The sequence below is a fragment of the Enhydra lutris genome, unplaced genomic scaffold (assembly GCF_002288905.1).
Source record: "Enhydra lutris kenyoni isolate GAN:26980312 unplaced genomic scaffold, ASM228890v2 scaffoldscaffold22, whole genome shotgun sequence".
NCBI classification, from domain to species: Eukaryota; Metazoa; Chordata; class Mammalia; order Carnivora; family Mustelidae; genus Enhydra; species Enhydra lutris.
This window is the reverse complement of record NW_019154106.1, coordinates 42,245,262-42,262,647: the sequence shown is the minus strand read 5'-3', so window position 1 is coordinate 42,262,647 and position 17,386 is coordinate 42,245,262. Positions and strand designations below refer to the sequence as shown.

The following is a 17,386-nucleotide window of genomic DNA, read 5'->3' as shown; positions in this document are numbered from 1 at the left end:
AGGCAGAGCTTTAACCTACTGAGCCACCCAGGAGCCCCTTACACCATTTTTTTAAAAAAAGATTTCTTTCTTTCTTTGACAGTGAGAGGGAAAGAGTGAGAACACAAGTAGGGCGAGTGGCAGGCAGAGGGAGAGGGAGAAGCAGGCTCCTCGCTGAGTAGGGAGCCTGGGCTCGATCCTAGGACCCCGGGATCATGACCTGAGCCGAAGGCAGAGGCTTCAACCCACTGAGCCACCCAGGTGCCCCAATTACAAACCAATCTTACTCATGAAATACAAAATACAAAAAGTCCTAAACAAAATAGCAAACCAAACTTAGCTGTAAATACAAAATGCAATTTACCACATCAATAAAGAATTAAAACAGAAAAAGCATATGTTCATCTCAATAGATATTCTTAGCCAACTATGAACAGAAGGGAAGTTCCTTATTTGACCATGAGTAGCAACAAAAATCTTATCTAATGATGAAACCTTGAAAGCTTTCCCTTTGACCATGAACAAAAACCAGGATGCCCACCACCACTTCAATGCAACACTTTATAGACTACTAGACAGCACAGAAAAGGAAAATGTAGGATCAAATAGGAAGAAACAAAGTATTATTCCGAGATAGAGTAAAAATTCCAAAGAATATGTAGGTAACAGCAATGCTAGATTTTAGCAAGATTATTGGAAATGATACTAATATATAAAAAAAATCAATTGTATTTCTATATATCCATCATAGTTAGACAAGGCAATTTTCAAACCAATTATATTTACAGTAGTACACACAGAACCCACTAACTAGCAGTACATATAACAAGTTGTGGGGGAAAATTATAAAACTTTACTGACAAATACTAGGATTATCTGAATGTAAGGGATAGTTTTCCATATTCAGAAGCTTGAAAACTTAATTTTGTGAAGATTCCACTTCTCCTGAAATAGATATATAGGCTTGATGAAATCCCATTCAAAATTCAATAGCTTTTAAAATAAAATTTGATAAGGTGAATCTAAAATTTATTCAGTAACCAAAATGACCAAAAGAGCCAAAACCCTCTTGAAAAAGAACAAGGTGGGAAGATTTGCTCTACTGAATAAAGATTATAAAAAGTAATTTTATTAAAGATAATATGGTATTTATGCAGGAAGAGAAAAATCTCATAAAGAATAGGCTAAGAGGTCAAAAACAGAAACACACCTGCACAGACACCTGACTGAAGACAAGCCGCATATCAGAGCCCAGGGAAAGAATGGTCTTTTCAATAAATGAAGCTAGAACAAATGAAGGGATATAAAACAGATTCCTACTTCCCTCCTTAAGCAAAAATCAACTCAAGGCAAACCAAACGTCTAAATGTGAAAGGAAAAACTAGAATCAGAGAAGGGAAAAATTTCTTAAACAAGACAGAAAGCACTAACCATAAGAGGAAAAAAAAAAAAACTGGACTATAATCCACAACTTTTATTTATCAAAACACACCAAAGAGGATGACAAAAACAAGCCACAAGAAAGGAAGAGATCTTTAACACATAACCAAAGGACTCAAATCCTAGATTACTAACTTGTACAAATTAAAAAGAAAATCCTAAGAACTTTCAAGTAACACTGCCCACAATAGTCCAAAGTAGAATCAAACCTGGAAGTAGTCATTAGCTCAGTCTCCAGTTCTCTCTCATCTCCAGAAGTCAGGGGATGAAACTGAAAGTTCCAATCCTCTGAACATGCCTCAGCCTCTGGTGACCAGCCCCATCCTGAAACTATCTAGGGATCTCTGACACTATTAACCTCATTAGCATACAAAAGAAACTCTAGAAATTCCAACAGCTTTAGGAATTCCATGAGAGGAACCAGAACAAAAACCAAATATTTATTTTTTATTATATCACAGTTCATTCAGTGGAAATCTATATAGTAATGCCAATGAACTACAGCTACAAGAAAAAATGAGTAAAATGTAGAAACATGACAAGCACATGGACACACAAAAATACATACAATGAGGGGCGCCTGGGTGGCTCAGTGGATTAAAGCCTCTGCCTTCAGCTCAGCTCATGATCCCAGGGTCCTGGGATGGAGCCCAGCATCAGGCTCTCTGCTCAGCAGGGAGCCTGCTTCCTCCTCTCTCTCTGCCTCCTTCTCTGCCTACTTGTGATCTCTGTCTGTCAAATAAATAAATAAAATCTTTAAAAAAAAAAAATACATACAATGATTCCAGTCACATAAATTTCAAAAACATGAAAAACTATATTGTTTAAGAATGCTTACATTAAAAAAAAAAAACAAAAAAACAACAAAAAAAGAATGCTTACATAATGGTAAAACTGAAGAAAAGGAAAGGACTCTCAAAATTAGGATAGTGGTTACTCATGGAGGGAGGCAGAGATTCATGACCAAGGGTAAGTATATTAGGGACTTCTGGAATACAAGCAATGTTCTAGTTCATTACCTACTGACTGGTTATACAGGTGTTTATTTTACAATTACTTGTTAAATAATCATATATGCTTTATGCACTTTTCTGTGCATTATTTCATAATAAAATAACCTACTCCCCATATATTTTAAATTTAAGTAGCTTAAATATTTTCATATATTATACATGGTATGTGAAAATCAAACTACCTACAATTAATAGTATGTGGGGGGGCTTAAAATTCACATGTGGCAAATTACATGAACACAAGAAGCTCAACTTTTTAACATCATAAAAAATATAAATAAGAGCAATATTACCCCTTTTTATTTGCCAATCCTTAGGCTAAATTAAGGACACTACTCTCATTTATTAAGGCATACAAAGAAAGGGTAATTAAGACTGCAAAAGAAAACAACAAAACAAATTACCGTTTCCCATATTTTCACCATCTGTGAATCACTTAACAGGCACTGCACATAACATGATTTATGTTAAAAAAAAAACTTCACTGCATTTTAAAATACAACTACAATATTTAAAGATAGATACTATCAGCAAGAGAGATGACTGCACACTCTCACCATTGTATGTTATATCCAGCAAATTTATTTTACTTTAATTGAATTAGAAAATCCTAATTTAATTATAGCTTGTCAGGAACGCAGCAATGTTTGATGGTAACTCTATCAGAAAGTTACTGATATGTACATACAATCTTATAGCCTCCACTTTCAACTATTTCTTGAATCTGAGCATTTTTTCTATATATTCCTACTACCATCCTAGGCCAACCATCATCTGTTGCCTGGATTATTGGAATAAATACCCAATCTGTTTCTGCCAACTCTCCACCCTCCACCTTCAGATCACTCTCAACACTGCAGCCAGAATGATATTGAAAAACTAGATCTTTCCACTCAGACCTTTCAACAGTTCCTATCTCACTCAGAGAAAAAAAAGGTAAAATCCTTACAACAGCCTACCGGGCACTCTAATATCTAGTCCCCCTATTACTTCTGTAATTCTCCTCTGTGCTACTATCCCAACTAACCGCCTTGTTATTCCTCAAATACATTATACTTCTCGCTCAGAGCCTTTGCTCTTCTGTTCCCTCTAGACTATTCTGCCCCTGGATAGCTGAATGGCATACCCTCTCACCTTCCAAGTGTTCCCTGAGAAGGTGATATCTAAGTCCTCCCTGATAATCAAGATAAAACTGCAACTTTCTCTAACTCCACTGTTCATACACTTTGCTTTTTCCTTAGCATTTAGTACCATCCAGCATACTATAGATTTTTAAAAAGATTTTATTTATTCGACACAGAGAGAGAGAGAGAGAGATCACAAGTAGGCAGAGTGGCAGGCAGAGAGAGAAGGGGAAGCAGGCTTCCTGCTGAGCTGAGAGCCCGATGTGAGGCTCTATCCCAGGGCCCTGAGATCATGACCTACCTGAGCCGAAGGCAGAGGCTTAACCCACTGAGCCATCCAGGTGCCCCCAGCATACTATAGATTTTACTTACGTATTTTGTTGTCTAGCTTTTCCCCCTCTAGACTATAAATTTCATGGAGCTAGGATTTATCTGTTAGGCTTACTCTTATATGCCCAGCGCCTAGAACAATCCTAGAACAAGCAAGCTCACATTCAGATGTTTGTTAACAAATAAATGAAATTTAATCTAATATGCTCCCGATTAGGAAGCAATTCTTCATTGTAGAGTGCCTCTGGTGCTCTGTAAGATACTTAAAATTACACAGAAATATCTTACTCAAAGTGAGTATTTTAAACTAAGAGATACCATAGATTTTTAACCCACTCTTGTTGCATTCGTTTTCATTTAAAATATTTTGAAGTCATCTTAAAAGTGCCAAATTATAAACCACTAATTTCTTTCTCTGGGGGAATAAAATTATGTGCATTACTCTCAGAACTGTTCTTCAGAGCCACATGGTCCTTCCCCGTCAGACCAAAACATACTACTATTTTGAAGTACTTGTGGAAAATATAGTTCACGTCTGCCTGTCGATTAGAAATAGAGGCCTTGGATACAACAGAGCAATTTCGCTAGAGATTGAATCTTGAGGTGTTACCTATATAAAATTAAAGACCTGCAGTCATGAAAGTAGTTGTAATTGCCCTGGGAGAATGTGTTAAGTGAAGCAAATAAAAGAAACAAGGAGGAAATCATAAGGGCCACTAATACTTACACAGGAAACAAAAGGTCAGAGGAACATAATAGGTATGAAAAATGATATCAGAGAAGGGAATGCAGTGTCCTAAGAAGAATGTGATTAGTAGTGTCAGAAACTACAGAGAGGTGACACAGGATAAGGGTTGAAAAAGAAAAAAGAAAAAGAAAACCCTCAAAATCTACGAGCTTGTTTGTGATTATTTTAATAATAGTTTCATTAGATACAATTAACTTATAAAATTCACCCATTTAAAGCATACAATTCAGTTGTTTCCATATATTCAGAACTGTGCAACCATCACCACTACCAAACTGCAGAACATGTTCATCATCCCAAAGAAACACTTTACCCATTAGCAGTCCCTCCTCATTTCTCCATCCCACAGACCATCAGCAGTGATTTTTTCTTAAGAGAACAATTTGGAAAAGCGCAGAAAACTAAAAAAGTAAGGAATTACAAGTAGCAAAGACATATTATTCTTTCTATTCTTTCAATTCATTGACAGTAAAAGGAACTCAGACAGGAGGTATCAGGAATGGCTGTTTAAAATGGTTTAAAAAGGCCTTCAATAGAGTAGATTGAAGACAAGAATTCAGGGAACAAAGAGTAATAGATATATAAAACTGGAGATTCACACTAGCTTAAATATTGGGTACAGTTGGATATGAATCAGAAGCATGGATGAAGGGTCTTTTCTTAAAAAGGAGAAGACATCTTACAAAACAGAGGTGATAAAGGTAAGGAACTACTAGGTCAGTAACTAAAAATGGAGGACTGAGGGGAGCCAATGGTGGAAAGCAGATTTTCACTACCTAAAGTTTGGTAGAGTTTTAAATACTTCATCATTTGTAAGCTTTACTATTTTAAAAGGTAATAAAAATGTGACAAAGGGGGGCTCCTGGGTGGCTCAGTGGGTTAAAGCCTCTGCCTTTGGCTCAGGTCATGATCCCAGAGTCCTAGGATTGAGCCCCACATCGGGCTCTCTGCTCAGTGGGGAGCCTGCTTCCTCCTCTCTCTCTCTGCCTGCCTCTCCACCTACTTGTGATCTCTTTCTCTGTCAAATAAATAAATAAAATCTTAAAAAAAAAAATGTGACAGAGGGATTTTCCTATTAGAATATACAGAGTGGCAAGAAACTGTCTCACTTCAACAATGAAAAGCAAGCTAAATAAGCTTTAAAAAAAATACTTTTAAGAGACATCAGAGAGCAGAGGACACACATTAAAAACCCTAATGAAGGGGTGCCTAACTGACTAAGGGTGCCTCGTCAGTTAAGCATCTGCCTTTGGCTCAGGTCGTATCCCAGGGTTCTGGGTTTAAGCCCTTTGTCACGCTCTCTGCTCAGTGGGAAGCCTGCTTCTCCCTCTCCCTCTGCCCTTCTCCTCTACTTGTGCCCTCTCTCTCAAAAAGATAAATAAAATCTTAAAAAACAAAAAAACCCTAATGAATTAAATTCCCAAAAGTGATAAACTTCTTATAGGAGAGGCAGATCCATTGTTATTCTCATCTCTGGTACAGAAGAGCAGGAAGAATGCACTGCAGACAGGGTTAAGGAAAAAACTGTAAGACTTCTGATAAACACTTTTAACAGGCATGGGTAGGCTACCCTGACACATTAGAATTCTGAGGCATGGTGGAGATAAATCTGAATGTGAGTGGTCTAAAGCCCTGGATTAAGAATTACAAGGAGCCCCAGGCATGGAACAAGTCTGCACCCATCCACCAAATATTTCCCTCAAGTCTTCACCAAATGCACAGGAAGCACACTGAAAGCTGGGGATAAGGCAGAAGAGCTGAAAGAGATCCCCTTTAAGTATGTGGGCCTCCCTGAAATATAAGGTAACCACCCTCCAAGGGCTGGGCAGGTGAGCAGGGAGAAATCCACCTGAGGCATTCCAAGCTTTTAGCTACCAATGCCTGGGGATGGGGGCAAGAGAGCTGACAAAAAAGCCTCAAAAGCATCCTAGGCCTTTATAAAAGATAGGTGCCCTCCAGTGGCTGGGCTAAGGGCAGCAAGGCAAAGATCTCCTGAGACACAGAAAGCCAAGAACAAAGAAAGCAGAGAACAAAGGGACTTCCCAGCAACTTTAAAAAAAAAAAAAAAAGCTAGCAGCTAGGCTGCAAAACAAATCTCTAGAATCAAGTCAGAGCTCAGATCCCAAATCCTTCTGAAGAGAAACTCATTACTGCCACCCAAAGTACTTCAACCCAGAACGGAATCAAATTAAAGTTGCAACAAAGCACAGACCCATCTTACTTATAAATCAGACTTTCTCAGTTTAGTGGCTTGACAGAATAAGGTACTTTTAAGTTGTGCTAATATATAATCAAAGATTATGAGATAAAGAAAATGTGACCTGAGGTGCCTGAGTGCCTCAGTCAGTTAAGGGTCTGCCTTCAGCTCCGGTCATGATCCCAGGGTCCTGGATTGGAGCCCCATATCAGGCTTCCTGCTCAGCGGGGAGCCTGTTCCTCCCACTTCCCTCTGCCTGCCACTTCCCCTGCTTGTGCTCTGTCAATAAATAAAATCTTTTAAAAAAAGAAAGAAAATGTAACCCATGGTCAAACAGTCAAAATAAACAGATACAGCAAAGGCCCAAATGCTGGAATTATCAAACAGGAACTTAGGGTAAAATTACTAATTAGGATGAAAATACTAAATGATCTAGCAGAAAAAATGAAGGAGATGCATGAAGGAAGGGGGGTGGCAGTTTCAGCAGAATGATACAAATTACAAAAAAGAATCAAACAGAAATACCAGAAAAATAAATCAGAAATGAAGAATTAATTAGATGGACTAAACAGCATTAGAAAAGACTGGTAAACTTGAAGACAAATCAATAGGAAATATCCAAACTATGAGAGAAAAAAAGGAGAAAGATAAATGGGCATGCCTGTTGGACAATTTCAAATGGCCCAACAGTTATAACTGGAGTCCCAGGAGAGGATAGAAAAGAATAAAACAGAAGAAATACTTGAAAAGAAAATCGCCAAGAACTTTCTGCAAGTGAAGAAAGACACCAACACAACAAATTAAGAAGCTTAGAAGCCCGTGGGCGCCTGGGTGGCTCAGTGGGTTAAGCCTCTGCCTTCGGCTCAGGTCATGATCTCAGGGTCCTGGAATCAGGCCCCACGAGCCCTACATGGGGCTCGCTGCTCAGCGGGGAGCCTGCTCCGCTCCCGCTCCCCCCCCCACTTGTGATCTGTCAAATAAATAAATAAAATCTTAAAAAAAAAAAAAAGAAGAAGAAGAAGTTTAGAAGCCCAAGCAGGATAAAAATATATTAGAGAATGAACTTCATGGGATCACAGAGTAATGTAAACAACTACTTGGAAAGAAGTGGTTTTAGTTCTTAATATTTGTGAAGTTAAGGTCAAATAAATCTCATATACAGAGCCTAGTCCTAAAGAAACCTGGCAGGTTTCTACAATGACTTAAAGAATTTAAACCTTTTCTCCAAATTTAGATATGTTCGATATACAGCTATGTTTCTAGTTTAGGGTATGACACAATCAAACTCTTATTTAGACCTGATTTTAGGGTATTAAGGAGGGCACATGTTGTGGTGAGCACTGGGTGTCATATGCAACTAATGCTTTGTTGAACACTACATCAAAAACTAATGATGAATTATACGTTGGCTAACTGAACATAATTTTAAAAATTAATTAAAAATTAAACCTAGTTTTACTCTGGATTTTTAGTGAAACTTTTTTTGGGGGGGAATATTTTCTGATAAAAATAACAAGCAGGGCACCTGGATGGCTCAGAGAGTGTCTGCCTTCAGTTCAGGTCATGATCTTGGGATCCTGGGATCAAGCCCCACATCGGGCTCCCTGCTCAGGAAGGAGTCTGCTTTTCCTTCACTCCCTCTCACCCTCCCCCTCTCTCTTGCTCACTCTCCTTCCCTCTCAAATAAATCAGTAAAAAAAATCTTTAAAAATTTAATAAGCTAAATCACCAAACTCAACTAGCACAAATCAAAAATATTCTCTCAAAAATTCTAAAATCTACATCAGTATGAACTTTCTATAATTGAATATATATTTCCAAGGGGAAAACCACTAGTATATTCAATTATTAGGTGTGACAGGAAAGAAAAGGTGTGTATATCTCTAGTAATGTGAGCTTCACAATGTTCAATGATTTTTATTTGCTTTGTGGAAAAAAAACATAAGAAAAACCAAAATGGAAACCGTGAGACCAATCAATAAATAACTGAAATAATCTAGAAAAGAACTAGTAACGACTTGAACTAGATTGGCAGCAAAGGAAAGAATGGGTTTCTTTAAATAAGCAAACAAAAACGTTAAATTTAGACAGTAAATGAAATGAGGAGGGAAAACAGTGATGTGATAAAGAATGGTTTACTTGTGGGGAGGGGGGATACTATTTTTAATGGTATGGTCAGGGAAAAGATGAAATTAGAGTGATAACTTGGACATAAGGGGTGAGTCATGGGAAAAACCAAGAGCCTTCCTAAGCTTCACAAGTTTAAAGATGGATAAGCCTAGCCAGCTCCCACAATCTTTAACCTCCACACCACACTTTATATGTACACTTTGTCCAAGTACTACATGCAATTAATAAGGGGCTTGATTCTCCCTGACAGTCATTCTACTACCTTCAGCTCTTAGGAGCAACATTCTACACAAAAAAGATTCACAATGGGGCATTCATCAAGAATGCATTCTCTAACTGCATATATGTGTCACTGTCTGGGAGGGGAACATGACGGGGTGGGGGGGGCAGGGAGAACAGTTACAACAAGAGAGATTCCTCTTGAAAAGAAATTTTACTGACAAAGCAGTTTTCAATCTAACTCAGAAACCCAACAGTAGTACTGCTTTGTGAAGATAATTACTGAACCTTGAACTACTTTACTGTCCATTCATTTAACATGAATCATTAAATATACTCTGACATTACCCCAATTCCAACATGACAAATAACAGTAAGCTTTTGTGCTAAATGTTATGGTATATGCCTCCATTTCCAACATAGCTTAAGACAGGAAAACATAAAACTGAGTTACAACTGAGAAACCCCAAAAAGGGAATAATGAAAAATTGACATTAATTATTTCTGGAATTTTCCCCCAAACTCCATAATTTCTATGGCTAACAAAATCTTGTTTTCAAATAACACAACTACATTAAACTGGTAGTTTTACAGAACAGTGATAACAAAGAAGAGAAAATGATGCAGTAGCAAGACTTGAGGCTCAAATAGCAGATCTCTTAGTAACTGTATAACCTTAAGCAAGTTACTTAATCTCCCTTTGTCTTGTTTTCTCATCTGTAAAAGATAGATTAGATCTGTGTTGTCAGGCTTAAATAAAATAACATATATAATGACTCGTTTGTAACAGATATCTAATAATACATATATGTATTACATCTTTCCAATTATTGGAACAATCATCAGTGTATTCATACCACTAATAAAAGGTAGCTTACTGGGGTTGAGTGGTGCAGTTGGTTGAGTGACTGGTTTCAGCTCAAGTTGTGATCTCAAGGTTGTTGAGATGGAGACCCACTTCCCTTGCACTGGGCTCCTGGCTCACCGTGGAGCCTGCTTGAGATTCTCTCCCTCTTATGCTCACTCTCTAAAATAAATCAATCTTGGGGTGCCTGGGTAGCTCAGTCAGTTAAGCATCTACCTTTGGCTCAGGTCATGATCCCAGGGTCCTGGAATCCAGCTCCATATCGTGCTCCCTGCTCAGGGGGGAGTCTGCTTCTCCCTCTCCCTCTCCCCTTCCTCATTGTTCATGCTTTTTCACACTCTCTCAAATAAACAGAATCTTTCAAAAAAGAACCAAATAAATAAATCTTTTAAAAAAGCAGCTTATCACCAATAATCTCATGGAAAGATGTTCAATATCATTAATCATTAAGGAAATGCAAACCAAAACCACAATGAGATACCACTTCATATCTACTAAAATGGCTAAAATTTTTAAAATGGAAAGTAAGTGTTGATAAGGTGCAGCCACTTTGGAAAACACTTTGGTGTTTCCTCAATAAATTAAACATAGAATTTCCATATGACCCAGCAATTCCACTCCTAGATATATACACCCAAAAGCATTAAAACAGAGTTAACTGTACACTAATGCTCACAGCAGTACTTAACAATAGCTAAAAGGTAGCAGCAGCCCAACTGCCCATTAAAAAAATAGATATACAATATGTGGTGTCTTATTGAATCTCAAAAGCATTCCGCCAAGGGAAAGAAATCAGACTCAAAGGCTAGGGCACCTGGCTGGCTCAGTCAGAAAAGCAAGTGACTCTTGATCTTGGGGTTGTGAGTTCAAACCCCATGTTTAGTGTATATTACTGAAACAAAAACACCTTAAAAAATAAAAAATGGAGAAGGATGACTTCCTCTGAGTTGAGATGACCATTTGTTTAAAAAAAAAAAAAAAAAGTCTGAATACATTCTATGATACCAACTTATATGACATTCTGGGAGGGTAACACTATAGGAATAAAAATCAGCTGCCTGGAGGTAAGTGAAAGAGACTGATTACAAAGGAGAATAAGGATACTTCTGGAGTGACAGAAATATTCTGTATCTTAAATGTGGTGGTGGCAATTAAAGGCTATCACTATCTCTTCAACTTCTAGAGCTAATACCTAAAACAAATGAATTTTTCTATAAGTAAATTATATCTCAATAAATCTGATTAAAAAAAACAACAACAACAACAACTCTACATACTTACAGGGTCATGTCATACATTTCAATACAGGCAGAATTCCAGTCTGATAAATGTCATTATGCAATCCAGGCTACATTCCCTGGAGCCAAAGACCACCTTTTCCCAACTCAGCACTGTAGTCTAAAAGATATGTACACACTGAACTAGAAATATAGGTCAGAACAGTTATAAATCACATTATAAACACATATAAAGGGACTTAATAAATAACTCGGTTATGGATACTCAACAGCAATATGGTTTTGTTTATAGGTATAACTGGGTCTCCTTCAGAGCTTAACTTGGGGGAAAATACATGCTTCACATAATTCTCTAAACTGCAAATAAAACATCTGAAAAGATGTTTTCCTGTTTCCTAATTAGACAGGTGTTTTTTCTGTGTCTATCACTCCAACATCCACATTCTTTTCCCACCAGAAGACAAAGTACCTGCACTGATTTCCCTTTAGAAAAAAGAAAAAAAAAAGATTTTATTTATTTATTTGACAGAGAGATCACAAGTAGGCAGAGATGCAAGGGGGAGGCAGGGAGCAGAGAGCCAAATGTGGGGCTGGATCCGAGGACCCTGAGATCATCACCTGAGCAGAAGGCAGAGGCTTAACCCACTGCGCCACCCAGGCGCCCCTGATTTCCCTTTTATTGTCTCCTCTCATTTTCCCTTTTGTCTTTGCTTTTCCTTCTCATTCCATAGAACTTCATTAGTTTTTTTTTTTTTTTTAAGCAGGCTCCACACCCAAAATGGGGCTCAAACTCACACCAAGATCAAGAGTCACAGCTCTGCTGACTTAGCCAGCCAGTCCCCATAATAGAACTTTAATATTTAATGTCTCCCTGCCTCCACCGATATTTTCTGGATATAAACCACCAAGTTCTGTTTTTATAGGAAAATACTTAAAAAAAAAAAAAAAAGCCTATTTCAATTAAAATTTCCCATAGTGCAAATTTTTTTAGCCAATATTCCTAACACTGCCTATTCCCTTCTCTTCTCATAGTCAAATTCCTTATCAAACCCTTACTCATTTCACAACAGGAACTAACACTACTCTGCTGTTTAGAGTCTCCAACTTCTTCAGTTCTCTTAACCATGTCCTCTGTGCTAATCAAGCCACAAATTCACAGCCTGTGCTAAGATTTCCTGAATCACGCAAATAATATAAAAGTTCCGACCACTGGCCTCTTGAGTTTTTTATTGCAGAGGTCTACTTATTCTCATCTCTTAGTTCACCTCTGTCCTGTCTTTATTTTTTCAAACAGAACTCGCAGATCCTTCCTTAAACCTGTATTTTTACTTCCTCTTATCTAAGTTTTCCCCCAAGTTGTTCCCTGTGCATTGAAACAACTCTGTCCCGGAAATCTCATCACCTTCTTTCTACAGCACCCCAGAACCTGATCACCCTTATCTCATTAACAGAAGAAATTTGTCCTTTAAGACTCAATTTGAGCATCATCTTCCTCATATGAACTCACTCCCCTTCTCCAGCTCACGTGATCCCATCCTTTTCAGTACTTTGGATCTATTGATGCCCTTATAACCATACTATCATAATCTGTGTGTCTCATTTTTTCTATCCCTCAAACCACTACAGTACCAGGCATCCTTGCAGGCCCTGATAGCAAAATCTTTCAGAGGGTTAATTTTTTGCCCTACTCAGGTACAACAAATCAGATCATGTACTATGTAAATGCACAGTACTAAAACATTTGCTTTATCATTTACCTGCCTTGATTTATTCTTGAAACATGAGAATTAGGAGTGCCTGGGTAGCTCAGTTGGTTAAGCAGCTGCCTTCAGCTCAAGTCATGATCCCAGGGTCCTGGAATCAAGTCCTGCAATGGGCTTCCTGCTCAGTGGAAAGCCTGCTTCTCCCTCTCCCTGTGCCTCTGCCTGCCGTTCTGCCTACTTGCACTCTGTCAAATAAACACAAAAAATCTTAAAAAAAAAAAAAAAGAAAAAAAGAAACATGAGAAATATAATAAAATGGATAATTTATGTTATCAAAGTAAGAAGTTACAAAACATTTAAAAAAATGCTTTGCAGTGCTGCTCTGAAAAGTCTGGTCTGATGCTCTGATAAGAACTCTGAACTCTTGGGAAATTCAACACCCTCACAGGTATAAGTTCACTTACTGAATGTGCTTACAAATGCAAAAACATTGTGCTAGATTAAAGAAAGATTCCTGGGCATGGGGGCACCTGGGTGGCTCAGTGGGTTAAGCCTCTGCCTTCGGCTCAGGTCATGATCTCAGGGTCCTGGGATTGAGCCCTTCATTGGGCTCTTTGCTCAGCATCGCTGCTTCCCTCTCTCTCCGTACCTGCCTTTCTGCCTACTTGTGATCGCTCTCTGTCAAATAAACAAATAAAATTAAAAAAAAAAAAAAAAGAGAGAGAGAGAGAGCTTCCTGGTCATGGAACTGATGCAACAATGTTCAAGTGAAAATTTAAGAATCATTCATGGCAGAAGAGAAAACAAAGAATCAGATGCTTAATACACAACTAATTCCTTGTAATTTCATAATATTATATTTAAAGTTATAATTCCTAACTTATAAATGCAAGCACATCAACTTTTATGTTCCATGAAGCAGAAAAGGTTGTGAAACCTATAAATGAAAACATTAAAATACACTGCTTGCCAAGAAAAACTGCAAGCAACATGCATACAAAACAGATTTTCATAAGGAAAAAAAAATACTTCAGAATCTATTCATTCAGGCAAAATTACTTTTTGCCAAAGTAGTCAATACATATGTGCTTGTAGCTATATAAAGTCACATTTGAATTAAGTTTGAGTTAAATAATAAAATCTATCTATTCTCAGTCATAATACTTTTCAGTACTCAAAAACGGTCTTACTATTAAACTAGCAATTATCTTCAACTGTATAGCTCTCAACTAGGTTTAAGTCCCCATGGTGAATAAGAGCACTAACACCAAGTATGGCACAATCCTAAAAGGAGTCTCCTGTGGAGACTTAATCACAAGCCAAGAAGGCAAAGGTACAAAGTCTCTCCTGGAATCAAGCGTTCCCGGACCTCCAAAGAGGCTTCCTCTCTATACGACGTCTCCACAGCTCTTCTAATAGCCTTTCTCTACATCTCTTCTAAGTTGTAGCTTTGATACTCCAATATATTAAATAATTTTCCCAGCAGAGCTTTCCTGACACCCATCTGGAAAGATTTTAGCTTACTCTTTAGGAGGTAATCTTGTTCAAAGACGAAGACCTCCTTCCTTCCTCTCAATTCTACACCCACTGTTCAAAATAAAAATATAATTACAACTTCAATTTCTATCTGGCTAATTAAGAGAAGGGAAGGAAATACCACAGGCTCTCTCTTCCACGTTTTATCCCCCAGACTTTCCTCCTCACTTAGTTATTTTCATTTCCCTCCTCAATCCCTGCTCCCCCCCCCCCAAAAAAAAATTTCCACAGCTAGAGAATCTCCTTTTTAAAGCCAAACCATTTAGTGAGGAAAATAAGTATGTGATTTCTTCAATACGTATTGTTCCTCCGTCACTCAGGAAGGGTTAAGCAAATATTTTTAAACTGACCGCACTCCCGGAAAGATGATGCGCTAAACACACACTTAATAGTTTCCCCGAAGCAAGTGGATTCAAGGCAAAAAGGCAAACCGGGAGAAGTGAAAAGAAAAAGATCATTATCCCAAAAGCTGGAGATGGGACAAAAAGGTGAAGGGGTGTGTGTGTGTGTGTGTGTGTGTGTGTGTGTGTGTGTGACACAACTGAGAGAAGTGCAACACACTTCGTCAGAATCTAACAATTCAACAAGAGAAAAGGACCGGCCACAGTGTCTCCGGCCCCGTACCCAAGCACAAGGGGGTGGTCTCCCCTCCCCCTTGGGACAAAACTAACTCCCAGACGCACCACCTCCCAACCCCCGCCGAGAGGGGCCTAATGGGGGCGCGAGCCACTCGCACCTTAGGCGGGGCTGTCAGGAACGGTCTAGGTGGAAGCAAGGCCCGGGGGAGGGAAGTCGGGCTGGGGCAACGCCAAGAGTACCAGATGGGGGGGTCAAAGGCGGACACCCGGGAACCGGGGGCCGCAAGGGACCCTCTCATCCGGGGCTCCCCGGGTCCCTCGCTGCTCTTGGACAGCAGGGTCCCAGGTACCAGTCCCCGCCGCACTTACCACTCCTCACCTCACGCTGTCCGAACCTCTCCCTCCACCACTACCCAAGCCGCCGCAGCAGCCACCGTCCGAGCCATTTCCCTCCCAGCCTCCTCAGCCGCCGCCAAGAATCTCGGCGGACTCCGCGGCCAGCCAAGCAGAGCACGTCACTTCCGACCAGGAAAGCACCGCCTTCCGCGCCCAGGCTTCTGGTGGATTGGCTGGTACGGACGGCCTACCTGAGGTAGTAGGCGGGGCTTGGGCGCGTCCAGCGAGGCTAGAGCTCGGATGGTGGGGGCCTGGTTGTCGCTTCCCCCGGGAAATGTTGAGTCGGCTCGGGACGCTGTCGCTGTCGCACCAGACCAGGGGGTGGAGGTGTACCTTCGGGGACCTCCAGCCGGCCCCTTCTCTGGCCGGGCGTCCGCCAACCACCGAAGTACTCTATTGTTCCCGTGCCCTCTCCGGGGAGCCTCCTCCAGCCCGGCTGTGGTTCCCAAATTCGTGGTTTTGGCCTCAGGCCGCGGCGAGGTTAGTCGGTGCCTGGAAAACTGAAAGGAACAGGCAAGATACGCGATCGTGCACTCCGAGCAGCATTTACCGACTGCTCACGGTGGATCAGGTGCTGTGGGGCGTGTAATTAGTAGCCCATCACGTGGATTGAGTAACGCTCTTTCACATCCGTGTCTCCTTTAATCCTCAGAAGCCAGGTGAGGAAGATCGCTCCGTGATAACTCACAGCTGGACGGCTTTTCTCTGCGTAACGAAGTATCTTTACATACAATCTCCAAAGTAATACCTGCCTCGTGAGGGGGCCTCATGAATGAGATTATGCTTGTAAAGTTTAGGCCTTCAGTGTCCGGTTTAAAATTACATAACCATGTCAAGCAGATAGGAAAATTATCCCCATTTACAGAGAGTGAAGCTGGGAGCGGGATTCAGACTCAGCTCTGACTCCAATCTGTACCATTTTACCACAGGTTGTCCCTTAAACAGTAAGAAGGGGACACGCTCCTTCCACAGGCTTACAATCTAATGTGGTAGACTGATTTGGGCTGCAATTCTCAGTAAAAAACAACCACGACGAACCACACTTTTTTTTTTTTTTTTAATTGTGAGAAGGCTGTAAGAAACTTCCCTCCAACAAATAATGGGAAAGAAATCTCTTTTTTCTTTTTGGTAGGGTGGATGTGAAATGGTTAGAGCCCTCTAATCACTAATAAACATGCCTACACATCCCAGGAAATGAGACTGGAGGGAGTTGCTACCCTGGAGAAGCCTAGAAGCAACTACACTCCTTGAGGCTGTGGCTACCAACTCTTTTCCACTCACCCTTCCTACTCCTAGCTTTCCATCTCTTCCTCCCCTTCCCCCCACTTCCAGGCAGACCTTACACACCCTAGAAGAATGTCCCTTAGGAATTTGTTTAGTTCCACAGCATTGTTCTGCTTTATCTTCTCATCAAAGGAGGAATTTCTAGAATTGGCAGCTCTTTCACAAGATTAAAAGGGGAGGGGAAAACGATTTATCTCAGCTGGTTTCCTAGCTTCTGCCCCAGAACTGAATGTGCCTTCAGAAAAGAAGGAAGAGGCCTTGAGAGAAGACCGTGTCTTGAGGGAAGATTAACTGCTTGACTTTTTTTTTTTAATATTACTTATATTTTTTCTTGTGAGAAATATTTTTTCTGGGTCCTATCAGTACAGAGCTCTTAGTAAGTGAATTTCTTGTAATTCCAACTTCATTATTTTATTGTGCCTCTAAATGGCCAGTAGTTACTACCCTGTGATCAACCAGAAGGGTCCCAATAAGAAGAGAAAGGGAGTCTGATGGTTCTCCAGATTCCAAAAAAACTTCATTCACCAATTGCCAGGTGTCAAGAATCTAAACTAGTAAGCATCCCTTAGCAATTCATCTCTCTGGCACCAGGTGTATGAAGATGGA

At 39.8% G+C, this 17,386-nt stretch overlaps 1 protein-coding gene across 3 annotated transcripts in view; it reads right to left on the bottom strand.

Moving 5' to 3' along the window:
* Positions 1 to 15,741, bottom strand: part of LOC111149457 (phosphatidylinositol-4-phosphate 3-kinase catalytic subunit type 2 alpha) — a 101,955-nt gene extending 86,214 nt beyond the window's left edge. The window contains exon 1 of one of the 3 annotated variants that reach the window (XM_022506548.1): positions 15,688 to 15,741. The gene's annotated coding sequence lies outside the window, so the exon portion shown is untranslated. Of the gene's footprint in view, positions 1 to 1,987; positions 2,002 to 15,469; positions 15,517 to 15,687 lie in introns of those variants that run through there. The other 2 variants (XM_022506547.1, XM_022506546.1) reach the window with 2 other exon arrangements.
* Between the last annotated feature and the right edge of the window lie 1,645 nt (positions 15,742 to 17,386).